At 31.3% G+C, this 14,921-nt stretch overlaps 1 protein-coding gene across 4 annotated transcripts in view; it reads right to left on the reverse strand.

Annotated features, from left to right (window-relative positions):
* The window catches only part of LOC116772301 (tyrosine-protein kinase Src64B), a 47,768-nt gene that overhangs the window by 27,656 nt on the left and 5,191 nt on the right, over nt 1-14,921 (reverse strand). For 2 of the 4 annotated variants that reach the window (XM_032664424.2, XM_061522240.1), the window contains exon 1: nt 9,298-9,586. The exons of the other annotated variants lie outside the window; for them this stretch is intronic. The gene's annotated coding sequence lies outside the window, so the exon portion shown is untranslated. Of the gene's footprint in view, nt 1-9,297; nt 9,587-14,921 lie in introns of those variants that run through there. 4 annotated transcript variants of the gene reach the window in all.

The raw sequence follows: 14,921 nt of genomic DNA on the forward strand, positions 1-14,921 counted from the left end.
GTGACCAAAAGGTGGCATCGCTGCATTCTATACATCCGAATGTCCCGCTTATTTGTTTTTTAAATCCAAGGTGTTTGAATAATAACGTACATTACAATGACTTAGTCATCAAAGACTTATTGAAGACGAAACTAACGAACGGCTGAGGATCGAACAAAGAAACCAAAATAATATTAATATACAGAAGTCCTACATCATGAGTCACCATGAAATATTGTGTTATGTCGAGTTGATGTTAATTTAAAGGAAATCACGAGCACAATAACCACAAGCTTCCATTCAGAGGATATTATATAAAGCACATGTTACATTTATAAACAGATTAGTATAATCTATAGAGGATATATTAGCTGTTAAAAAATTAATTACTTCAAACCAGAAATACGGTTAATGTTTTAGCAGACAGCTATATTAACTTAATATATGTATTAGAGAAATTACGTTAAAATATTCTAACCAATGAACGTGATCTGGGACGAATGCGTATAGCATCTCGATTTTCGGTCAACGAGCCCCAATGGGATTAGAGCTAACTGCGCTGAGAAAGATAATCCCGACCAATTTAACTCGCGGACGGTTCGATCAACTCTTTAAATGAAAACTTTTAACTGTTAACTATAACCGCATCCTTAACTTCGATGTACATAAACCTAAACCGTAATTTCCTTTAACGATCTGTCGACTTCTCTATATTATATATTATATTCAGACTATATTACTTTGAAATCACATAAGAAAATAAATATAATTATTTTAAGTCGTCAAGTATTTAAAGATACGTTATTAAGGATTCAATTGTTACAATGCGGTTTGAAGTACATAATCTGTTGACGGGGACATTATAAAAGCAACTAATAAAATTAAACTTAAGAGGTTTCATACACGTTAAACTAATGGCCGGTCATAGACGATCCGTTTACGTTTATAATGCGACAGACACTATCGAAGCCAAGTAAGATTTGCACACGTTTATTTCAACACGAATCTGAACGGTAACTAGTAATAACTATTACAGCAATCGCCGTTCTAAATAACCCTCTTTAACAACGACTTGAATGACGTGAGAATTCTGTCAGGTCGCGGTTCGTGGACCGAGCTGCTCATTGTCCTACAGACCTAATGGCCGCTCTTATATAATAACAGTGATTAAATCGAAACGTATAACCCTCCAGGGTCCAGCTGCATTGTGAACCTCTTGACAGCATTTCATTACGCATCACCCCTGGACCCATGCAATAAAATTACAGCCATTGTGCTGTCCGCGACCATCCCTATTAAATTCCGACACCAGTAATATGTTCAGATTAATTTGTATTCATTAAAGAAATCACGGTGTTTTATTTCTATTGCTTCGATGAAATAAAGGGTCATTACATATTAATGCATAAATATGTAAGGTCGAAGCCCGCTACGTCCAAGTATGGTAGCGCGTGGGTTCGTTACTATGGAAGGTCGTCGATCTAAGTTCAGTCACGCAGGGGTGGCCACGGAAATTATTTGATAAGTATAAACTTACCCATAATAGATTTGAGATTTAATATATTTCTGATTATTAAAAAGCCAATGAGAGCCCCCCACTAATATTATTAATGTAAACGCTTGTGTGTTTAATATTTTCCAAAAAAAAATCGATATATCATTTAAATGACAAAAGAACTGTTAATATTTTAAAGAGATTAATTTATTCAACGTAACTCAAAATATATCTTTTAGTAAACTTCAAACACACGAGCACAGTCTGGACTACAACTTAATAGTTATAATTTATACAGTAATCCATTATGTTTTCTTAGCATTTTTTTCACCGATTATTAATTGCTGTATAAGGTAACAGCTAAGTACATTAAGCATATTAATTGGAAATTTTATTTAACATAAACTTATAGCACAGAGGTGTTGGTAATTATATTTAGCATTATGTGAACACATTCGTGTAATCTGTTATACTAACTAATTCATTAAAATTTAAATGTTTATAACCTAACCGTTGAGTGTAACTATTGCGTAAATTTTACGTAAAGAAAAACATTATATATGTATTGTAAAAAGCAATATCAATTTCAATACAAAAAAAATCTTAATTATTATTGCTTACATTAATTACGTTATTCTTAATGTATGTATTTCCATTAAATTATTTTTTATGTTTTATGTCATAATTTTGTGATTAAATCGAGGTGTTTTTTTTTGAAATATGTACGTTTAAATCTGAAACACGTGTAATAAAACAGCAAATAATAGCGGTCACATTTTCAATAAATGTCAATTTACGTAACACTTGCCACCACATTGAAGATACGCAACGATTTTGCGATATGTATACGTTATAATGTCTTGACATTTAAATTTTATTTAAAAATAACATAATTTAAGATAAATAAAAGGAAATGTAAAAAGAAACATGTCAATTTAACAATCTTTCATAAGACACCTGAACCGTTCTTAATGAGTTATCCGGAGACGCACTGTTTATCAGGTTCAATCATTTTTCATTATCTGCTGTACCTCTCGAATAATCAACATAAGTCACACAAATATTTTAAGAAATACAAATATAGAGATCAATGAGAAATAAAATTGAGATACGTTTAAATACAAAAGTAGACATATTCCAAACAGTCGCCGGGGTCAGCGCACCATCGGACCACTTTATCGTCTTTATTGAGGTATCGTTTAGACTTTAGACAATTTTATTAACACCGTTTCCGACAAGACGTCCAAGCTTAATTTTATTGGAACATCGAAATACGTTTAGAATCTTAAATGCGGGAAAGTAACAGCTGATAATTGAAACATTCTCAACTGAAATCATCAGACCCAAAGTATTATGTCCAAGTGACCGAGTTTTTGACGTGTCTCTCCCGAAATCGTTTGAAATATCACCCAGTTTCATCGTCAAGCGTAACGTTTTCGCGTTGAAGCGTAACATATCTATTTTAAACCTACAGAGTACAATGAGATGTTAAAACAACAGTTTCATATTACCGAGATCCGGTAGTAAAATGGGTAGCTTCTTTTAATTAAGTCAGTACCTACAAAGTGAGCTACGAGATCTTAAGGATGTTTGTCGAAGCATTTTGTATGCGACAGTTAATTTGCTGCAGCTGTTCGGTTACATCATCTAAATAAAAACAAAAGTATGGGGGCCATGATATACAATGGCCTTTATTAAAGAGCGGCTCCGCTAAGTAAACCAGGACGAGACATAATTTTCTCTGGTTCGTGATTGTCCTGTGGATAAAATACAAATGAAAAAGAAATCCGTTTAGGATTGTTACTTAATACTTAAAATATTTTAATAATAATCCGTCGGTGTGGCCCGTACACCTGTATCGTGGGTTTATACGTACAGGTCTTCTAAATGTATATTTATTAAATATAAATATTATTTTGAATACAACGTGTATTAAGTCACAAGCCGTTTATATAACAATTCGATTACAATAAAGGTACATGTATTGTTTTACAAATGGCAGAGTAGTTCCAATTTATTACGTCGATGATGTTCTGTATTAAGTAATGGGTGTGTCTGGAGCGTTAATTGAACTAAACTGTACGCCCCTGGCTCGAATCTCGACACGGATAACGTTTAATCTGTTATAATGATGTACCTAATATAGTTTTAATTCTACGTAAAGAGTAACAGTATTGCCTATTTCTGAGGTTCTATAATCGTATGGTAAAACGATAAACTACTAGATTTCTTGTGTCATGAACGTAAATTAAAAATTTGAAAATCAAATATGGTATACCTATTTATGATACCAATGTAAAAATACTAAAAAAAAGGTTTAGATTTACTGTTTAAGATAGATTTAAGACGATGAATAGATTTTATTTCGCGTCTATATATAAAAAATGTAATTATTGTGAACTAAAGAAATATGTTCCTATGTATAACCGTTGCACACGTCGATAATAATCGTGACACATGATGTCAATGACCTCATTCTAGTCAAGAAAGAAATGGGCGGGCCCAATATTTGTATTTACGAAAACATTTATGACATTCAATGTAACCAAATATTATTAAAAAAGTCTAATTACGAACGACCTTAACCTTTAATGTTACTTAATGGGTAATTTGATTATATCGCTAAATTATATTAAACTAAAATCTAAGCGGCACGCCATAGGTCAACCGACCGGGACCAAGGTTGAAATGTGCTGATAAAAGGTCTATATTAATGTTTGACACCTGATAAGCTGTGTTTAATGTATTTAATAACATCTAAAGGCTCAATACTAATATTATTAGGCAAAAAAAAATTTAAACAAGAACTCAATTCGTCTTTAGTAGTTAAAAAAATAGTAATCCAATTTCTATCAACACGTTGCCTAAAATGCTGGCAAGCCACAAAAGAAAACTACATAAAAATGTCTGCCATGGAGTCGTATATATTTACATAGTTTTGTCTGACAATCAATGAACTTTGTAACAATCATAAGAACCACTATAAGTAATGAAAAATTAAGATCACTTAACAAATATAAATTTTATTTTTATTACTGGATTTTTATTTAGAACTTAAAACGTCGTTATAACAATGACTGACAGATAAAGGAAAAATGAAATGAAACGTCAAATCCATACCGCAGTTTAAAAATAGCTGCATTGTCATGTTATCTTGTTACGACAAAATTATGATAATGCCAATATATGTATGTGAATGATATTGATCCTCTGTAATCTTTAAACACTAATTTTTTTTTTTTATATACAATACGATGACAAAAGAATGTCGCAACCATTATGATTATTATATTTAGAACTTCACCTTCAATTTTGAAACGTCTTGTAATTGTTTTGCATTTCCTAAAGCCATCACTATCAAGCGTTTAAATGACAGTAATCTGTCATCGCACCACAAATAGGAAACGATGCTTCCGTTCCGACTGCATCTTAAGCAGACTTAATAAATGTACATTATATATAAGTGCGGTGAGTCGACTTAGCGTTAGTCATTTTTAAGCTCGTACATATTCTGTATCGGTTATATCTCATCACTGTGTCGTTACTGGTTGTTATTGCTTCTCGTTGACCCAAATCAGATTGGTGGCATCGAAATGTCTTTTATATCAACTGCCCCATTATAACACTGTATATTCACACAAACCTTTCTAAATTATTAACAATATTAAGTTTATATCTCTTGTTCAATAAGTTGATTGAATGGAAAAGTGGACCGAATTTTTGATAAATATTCGTGTGCGATACATCTTTACATTTGCATTGATGTTAAGTTTTAAGAAATGTATGCAGGTTTGTTGTTATTTTAGAAAAACTGCAAAAAAATTTCAGCCATTTGGATCTAATATTAGAAAAACAGATAGATGTTCCTTTAATCGAAATATTGATTGACAACCGTAACAAGTAAACCTGCGGCACAGAGCTATTTATGATAAATTCCAAGACATTTTATCGATGCAAGCTTGGTAGAGCCTACAAGTGACGTTACATTATACCTAATGATGTGTACCAAATCAATCGACAGCACATCAACAACGGAGGCTTGGGTCGACCTCTGATTTTGGGTCGACTTATTCGATGTAGTGAAAGCGTTCTCGAGAAACATTCTTATTATCGTGTTTTAGTCATATAGGAGCGGCTTTAATGGCACCGTACTTTTAACAAAATCCAAAAAGAACAAAGTTCACTGTATTCTATGGTAATGCTATAAACAATGTTTTGTTTCGACACAAACAGAACTTCTTAGAGTTCTGTAGGACACTGACCCATAGACATTTTCGACAATCACTCTTAATATATTATGTATTTGTTTTTTATTTATGAACGCAAGAGTCTTTGCAGACTCGTCGTGGTCATCACGTATCAGAGATCCGTGATACATGATGACTTTCATGGGAAGAGATAGTTGCAGTGGTTTCTCCTTGCCCTCTGCACCAGCATTTCTTTTTTTTGGGCTATTTAGACCCCAAGGCTTGATGTAGCCTGTTCCAGCCTGTGGTGTCTAAATACTCTTAGAAATTACATATGACTCGGAAATGAAAAATAAAAAAACCCTACACACGGTTGAAAATAGCAGACAATGATACATAAACATAAAGGCTTAAGGATGAAAAGCGATTTATAATAGACAACGTTATTAAAAGGCAAGGAAAATAATTGATGACGAATTGAGAGTTTGGAAAAAAATAGTACAAATTTATTTCATATTAATTTTCAAACTGTTTAATAGATATTTTAGATCATGGCCTACACTTTTTTGAAATTGGAAGTTAAAATATGAATACATAGTAATTTAAATCTAGTCTGATAGGCTTATTGTCGGTTGGTATTAATGTCAAGATTATATATGCATACTGCGTGCACAGGGTCAGCGTGGTTCTTGGAAACGCGTTTCGCAATTGACTGACAACTGACTTGACAATACTCGTTTTGATTTCGACAATGGCTCTTTGAATGAAATACGAGAAAGGGCAGGTTTGTAGACGACCTCACAACAAGGCACTTATCAGTAAAGACGCTCATACGCTCAACATAACGTGTATGACATTTGAATTTACGATGATTAAAAATAATAAAAAATAAATACTACGCTACATTGATTTAAGTGTATCAAACAATTAATATTTAAATAATATGGTTAACGTTATAAGATCGATCTGTCTGGATTCCTCGTGTGTAAATAATAAGTCGACTTTGCATAGACGCAAGAACGCGAAATGATTAAGATGCTAGCCTGAGAATTGCGTGAAACATCTCCATTCATTACCATATAAAATTGATGCGACAGAGGAAACGGCGACAATGAAACAAATGCTTAGTATATTGTGAAGAGCATTTGAAAATGTTTTACAAACATCTAATGTTATTAATAAATATAAGAGCATTAATTTAACGAAAGAACGAACGAATCAAATCATGATTGTGTTAGAAGATAATTTGATGAAAATAATCATATTAAATAAATTATTCAGTCGTGAGTCTTAATCCGTTAAGTGGCAAGTATCCTATGTAACTTATAAATATTAATGACAGAAATGTTCAACGGCATGTAGGGGTCATTGACCTTTGATCCGATTGTTTGATGCTCATATCTCTAAAGTAATTAGAAATGCCAAATATGCTTAAGACAAGATACGCCTTGAATAAAACATGAGTTTATATGCATTTTTATTAAGTAAATAACATAAATCTAAGAACTTATCATACGAGAAATTATATATATGATAAACTTAAAATATTAAAGTACCGTTGAATGAATGTTTTGATTTGGAACGGTGAACTAATTTTTGTTTGTGTTAACTCGTTCGATCAATGAGTCATTATTTAAAAGCACAATGACCTCAACTAACAACTATCAATAAAATGGACGAAACTAAATATAATAAAACTTCATATTTATAAAACAAACAGTGATGTCTTTATAATAGAGTATATATAACGCCTGCCTTGAAGTTTCACCGTAGCTACATAAAATTCAGTACACTAGTTATTTCATAACAAACCGACAAACATTCCTCACATATTCTTAATTAATATCACTGGCATATATATTTTAAATGTAATACCATCCCCGTGTTCGTTATACAATGTGGATTTAATTTTAATTATGATACTGTCTGTAGGTACCTCAGTGTTAAATGAGGTCAAACAATTTGTTTATACAAGATATAAATGTATAATATTTATGTATATATAGTTCATAAGACTGACGAAGTGTGAAAATGTCACTATGAAATTTGAATAACAAGTCAATGTGTCGTGATTATTGAAGTTGTAATGTAACTAAATCAAACAAGATGAAGCCTTTAAAAGTTTCCGCAATACATTTCCTGCAATGGAATCCAATATCGCATTGAGGTGTCTATGTCGTGGTGAACTACCAGCGACAATATTCACAAGTAGATCCTTTGATTTTATCGGCGCTATACATCATGATCAGAAAAAAAATATCGAGAATATACTTATATATAATTTAAATTAAATTTAGATTCTCATTTTTCTATGAACGTTGTTTTGTCGCATGAGAATGATAAATAAGTTGGGTAATAAGTTATTATTTCTTCCGTCAATATTTTTCTATCTATCCGTCCGTTTGTTGCCTTCGATCTCTATAAATTCTGGGAGGGTTTTAGAGGTTCATGTTGCAACAAAAAAGGTTAAATCAAGTTCAGTAAAAAAAAATACTAAGTTGATAGTTTTTATTTTGCATAAAATTTCAAAAATAATAAATCAATTAATAAAGATAACGAATTTATTAAATCAGGGCATGTCGAAAAACTTCTAAAAGTATTTTTTTTTTATGCGTAAACATAAATAAATAAACGGTAGACTCAAAATCAGCGTCTTACCATTACTGGTTAAAACGATCCACTGCACATCACTAAACCAAATGAACATTAGACAGAACATGTTTATACGATAAAAGTACAAATTACCGGTTCACACAAATATAGATACATTTACTACGTCATTAAATATTATTACGAAATAACAGAATCTTAATTAGTGTGATTATTATTTACATCGCAATATACAAATGTAAATTGTTATCGAAGTCAGATAATTTGGACAACTAAAATCATTTTATACTAACACGATAATTCGTTTCGAGTAATCTATACTCGATATGACAATTTTATATAGAAATTGATTACTTTTACTTAAAAAATATATATATTCAAGAATTTATATATTAATGATCTTCAGTGACATTAAAATAATCAAACGAAGTGAACATTGCAGTGTATTTTTATATATTCCTAGCGTTTATTTGTTTAGGTTAGTCCTGATAACAATGGTCGCAACTTGTACAAACATGATGTAAGATGCATACGAATCCATTAAGTCAATAACCCCGTGATATCTTAAAACGGACAAAATGTAACCTCAAATGATATGATGACACTAGAGCTGAAATCATATCATCGTAACAGGAATCTGCTAAATGACTGTCTGAGTAAATTCTCTTGGAAATCCCTCTATTGTTGCAGAGTGCCATACAACACTGCAACCCTTGTATAACCTCACTCCCCTACACCCTACCATGAAACTCCCCCATGACATCGCGGGATAATTAAATATTTACGTCATAACATAAAAAGCTAAAACATATATTAAAAACAATTAATTAATAGATCCTGTTTCTTCATTATGGACCTGCAAACCAATTATATAAAAAATACTGCTATTGTATCACAAACACATTAAATAAAAGCAAAGCGGTACGTAATATTTATAACAATGGCCTATTGTCATTTATACAAAACTTAAATAATAATTGCATACAATATATATATATATATATATATATATATTCGAATACATACCTAAACGTGTACTGAGATTCTAAATTTCCAAAGACATTTCCGTTAAATGATATATTCACTATCACGAACTTGACCAAAGAAACGATATTAGCACAAACCGTTACTGTGATTTTATTAACGATAGATACATAACTTCATGTCCTACCACTGTACCACCCACCACCAATTTATTAGAGAACGTGGTGATATAAATTTATCAATAATATATAACACTTCATTATCAACTTGATATTCAAAGCTCGAGCGCGTGTGGCTTTTATTTTAGAACGGAGACGTACGTATCCTCCGACATGCGAATGGAGACTGCATCAGTCTGGGGCGATCAGGGGACGGCGGTGGGGGGAACTCAGTAGGGGGCGCTCACATCGGGTATCGTTTTAGGCTTCGAATAAGCTTTGTATCGTAGTGATATGATAACAACAGTTTGTATGTAAATGTGAAAGAGAAATTAGATTGTTCCAAACATGTAAGACAATATCATAGACAACGCCCCAAATATTGAGAATACTGAATCATACATAGTATTCGTCTGGTATATTGAATCACAAACTGTACAGGTTTCTTAAACATTGAAAGACGGAAGACCGCACAATTGACTGAACGCTCTATATTATGATGAATGTTAAATAGATGATCTCTTTCTTAATCTACTGACTCGTGCCAAAATAAACAAAAACAAAAAAAGACGTATTCTGTTACGACACAAGTTATTAAGAAACATGTGGTTCCCATTCTAAATAGTTGGGGCGGTGTCGGATAGTTATGGAGGAATTATGAGCTGAGAAGAAAATAACATATCTTATACTAAAATATAACCTACACCAACAGAACCTGTTTTAACTTCTTGCTGATAAATAAAATCTATATATAATTGTAAAAGAACACAAAACCATGTATGTATATATGTTGTTAAATGTCAATTTGTAAGGGATGCCTCGTTATTTATTGTTCCATTAATAAACACACTTTAAAAATTTTACAGCCGATATCGTGAACAAAGGATTTACTGGACTGGAAAATGAGTTTGCAGTTCACATTGATTGCAATATAATGTTTTAACAGACAACGGAAAAATATTAACACATATTTTTATATCTATATAAAAATGGTCTATGTGAAATAGATTAGGTCGTCGGTACTGATGAAGACGTCGGTAAAAGCGCCTGACGGAGACAGATATTAAGTGAAGCGGTAATTAATAACGTGACAAGTGTATATCTTATATATTTTTCAATGAAAAATCTCATGACAAGACAAACATTCAAACATTATAGCAATGAAGATAAAACAAAAAACGACTACCAAATTACTTTAATATAATACGGAAATGGGAAGAACTTAGCGAAAGTCGGACTTAACTTGCATCAAAGTGGCTATAAAAATATACGAGTGCCACGCCCGAAAGCCACAAACGTGCCGAATTGTGCCATTTGCATTTATTTGTATTTTGAGACACAGTGACGCTTCGTAAGCAAACGTCCGAATAGGAAGATTTATTACCAATCAGTGTGCGTTCGGTGTTGCTAGTAAATTACTAGCAGTAATGTTCTCAGCACCATGTGGCAATCAACATTGGCTAGGATTTTTAATTTAATAGAAAAATTTGTATTAAATTAATGTAATTGAATAAAAAAAAAATTAAATTACTTTATAATTAAGTATCGGCGAAGGACGTAATTTTGAATTAAATTTTCGTATATTTAATATTTTAAATTATTATTATTATAAGAATAAAAAACATTTTCATAACAACAGATTCCAGAGAACATTTGTCAAATATCGCAACATTCTGCTATTAATAATAATTAATTAATACGAGTTATTATTGTTAAATGAATAGATTTAGAGCAAAATGTAACAAAGTTTAAATGGGAGAAAAAGAAGTTTCTAGAAAAAGAATTTTTGAAGAACTATAGAATATTTAAAAACTAACAATTTTTTTTTAGTATTTGCTCTTAAAGATATCAAACAATAATTTATCAAGAGAATATTTTCATTTATAATTCAAACAAAACTATAATTTGAGTGAAAACACTCCAACTAAATAAAAACCTGCTGAATTATACAGAAAGCGTTTACAAGCTTTCACTAAATACAAAAACTTGATTTTACCTAATATTAAAGAAGCCCACTTTGGTACTACAAACACGCTGAACTTTAGAAAGGCATACAACAGCACGTGCTCAGAGGCTCCCTCAAGAATGCATTCAGACGCTTATACCAGCAGATGTGTAATGCAATTACGTAACGTCATATACCAAATGGTACTAAAACATTCACATTCACCATATGTTTATATGTAAGGTCTCCTTTACAATATCACAAGTTTAGTGGCTTCTTGTTTTTCACAGTTTAAAAACCAGTTATCACCGTGACAGTACGAAAGTTGATGGACATTGTCTTTAGTTTTCTTACGCAAATCATTGACAATTATATTAATATTAATAACTATTTATTTCTGAAAAGATAATGATGCTTATATGAAATTTTTAAGGTCAAACATAGTATGGAATATTGAGGCAAAATGATTTACTTAATTTCAGAAGTTGTTTAAACTTCCAACACACTTAAGTACCTAAATAAATTTTGCTGTGTTAAAAACAATTTACCTATTTAGTATATATTTCGGGAGTTTTATGTTAATTTCTAATTATCATAGATTTGTATTATAAGCAATTGGTCTTTGATTCATTTATCGACTGCTGTCAAAATTTTAATTAATATCGATGGATTTCAAAGCACTATGTATCCTGTTACAGCCGAAAATGACGCCAATATGTCATGGTGAATAAATGGCAGGCATCTTTGATAATATTATTCTAGAACAAAAAATATATAAAGTATATCAGTTTGTAATATAAGTCAAGGCTTAATATAGCAAAGTGACCAACCTGCCGTCCCTTAACCTAAAAACGAGAGCTGACGACTAATATAAATGACATCATTATTCACTCAGATCGTTCAAAAGGCAAGATATATAAGATAATTGCCCGTGACGATTTCGCTAAAGCATTCCCATTATTACCAATTATATACAGACTTTTAAATGCTCTACGGAGACAGATAATTTATTTGTACCAAATGTTTCATAATTTTATAGAAGCTTATGCAATAATTATTGACTCCAACTTATATTATTTTAACAGGATATTCTGACATCATCTGTGGGATCAATGTAATTCGCATCTCAATTACGTATTAATGTTTGCTGGTAATTACAAAATTTATTTAAGACATGAGGTGATGTCTTCAAAGGCTCCGCTCCGTGAGGGACTCAAAGAGAGCGTGACAAAATTTTGTGGAAATGCTTCCATGCTAGTGATCTTGTAAATTTAACTAATTAGATTGAGGTTATCATAATAAAAACAATGTAATAATTAAGTATTCAATAAGTGATAAAATTAATTTAACATTTTTATATAGCTATATTTGTACGTAAATTTTTTAAGTACAATTCTTTTTAGACATTGATAAAATCAATATATGAATAATGTCACGGCTTAAAAATTAAAACAAAAAAAGTATTAGATAAAAATCCCTTATCACGGTTATTAAAATTAATTGGAGATATAAATAACGTTATATCAATAACAACATAAAACAAACCCCATACATATATTTTATTGGTTATAAACGTCGCATCAGCAGAGATAATTATATATGGAACGAACGCGACCCAAATACGACACGTGAACAACTATTTCCAGACAAGTGGAAGGTATCGCAGGTAGCTTTCGAAATAGCACTTCTATTACGACATACATTAATAATAGATAGTTTATGGAAACCCTAATGAATTTAGGACCTCAATTATATCCAACTTATAACATATTAAATAATTGCTGTTAATGAAAGCGGTTACATATATACATTACAGAGCAGACAATATATTTGTTATGTAAACATAGAAAGGAATATGCGTTTGTAACAATAGCTACAGATACAGACTGCAGACGGGATGCAAATAACAAAAATCAATAAACCGAAAGAGGACGCACCGGTCCGATGTACGAAATTAACAATTCACACCATCTGAGCAAAATCATAAGCGATACCGATACCATTGAGACAATGGAAGGAAAAATACAATGCAAGAGACATTGTGTTCGAGAATCGAGAGACATGATTTAAGAAAATTACATGTTATTTTGCGAAACATCACCGACTGGATGAATTCCCAGACGCTCATAGTATACACACAATACATTGTGTATACGGTATACATTTAGGACACGAAATGTTTAACAAGTCCAGTAGCGAAGGATACAGTGGACCCTTTGTTGGTATGAGCTTAAGTAAGAGGTTGAGATGAAACTAGAAGTTGGTGCTCTAAGCTTTTGACCTAGTCAGCGACGAAAAACTACCCACCTGACTCTATTGGCATTCTTTTTCAATATTAAGTATACCCTCATCCATTGAACGGTGAACTGGGGCAAGTTTGTTAATAAAAATGTCTTAGCAAAAGATACCATAAAATTTATTTGATTATCATTTTACATAAACCCATAAAAAGACGACAAGAATGTTACAGTCCTGCAAATAATTTATATATTTAAAGAAAACTTTTAATTTTTTCGTGTAGTTCAAACTGATATACTGACGATGCAGATATTTGGTAAAGCGGATATTTTTGCAGATATTACGAATATAAGAAAATGAATGAATGACAAAATCAAGAATATTGAATTTAAATGGACAATAATTATACTATGATTTTAGTGCAATTTAATACATTTCAATGAATATAAACAGGTCCGTCTAGACTGAGACAGCAGACGAGATATTCATTTGCGCCAAAAACAAAGACAATTTAAGACAACAGTACTCATTAACTTCACTGTAAGTTCTTTTTTCTATCTTTGAATTTATTTACAAGAAATAAAAGTTATTCCTATAAAGTATAAGTACTTCGAAAGAAAATTTTAATAATACATAAACATTGTATATTTATGTTTTAACTTTACTCGATAAGGTTCGATGGAAAATTTTCTCTCTCGGCCTGAATTTGACATTTTCATTTCGGGCATCCGAGGACAATACGTGGAATTATATTCAGAGAGGAAATTTAATTTGACGAATTACAGACCATGTGAATATTTAAACTGTTTTATAGAATTAAAAAGAATAGCTTTAATTTTTCGATGACAGTTTAGAAAACGAGAAAAATAAGATTCTTATACAGTTATATGTCGGAACCGTTTAGGATTTTATAACCGATTTTAAATTTGTTAAACATTTTGGAACTAACTAGTATTTCTTCGTAATGAAATAAATGAAATTTTGAATTTCATACAATTAACTCCGAGTCAGAATATTATACAAATTTGAAATAATGTGACATTTACGGTAACACAACAAAAGCCAGTTTTAGGTTCTGTATTAAAAAAGAATTTTTGTAACAAATACCTTTCGTATATCAACGAACCTTCAAAGATATATTTTCATTAGCTATCTTAATTCTCGGTATAATTAAAACCAATGCAAGTTTACAAAGACTGAGGTAAAAACTAGGTTAACTCAAGAAGGCACTAAAAGTTGACTTATTGACCTAGAATGCGATGTAAATTTTTACTCTCTGATCGTTGGCACAATTACTTTAGAAAATAGGACAATTATATCTAACA

This window comes from Danaus plexippus, chromosome 12 (genome assembly GCF_018135715.1).
Source record: "Danaus plexippus chromosome 12, MEX_DaPlex, whole genome shotgun sequence".
Taxonomy (NCBI): domain Eukaryota; kingdom Metazoa; phylum Arthropoda; class Insecta; order Lepidoptera; family Nymphalidae; genus Danaus; species Danaus plexippus.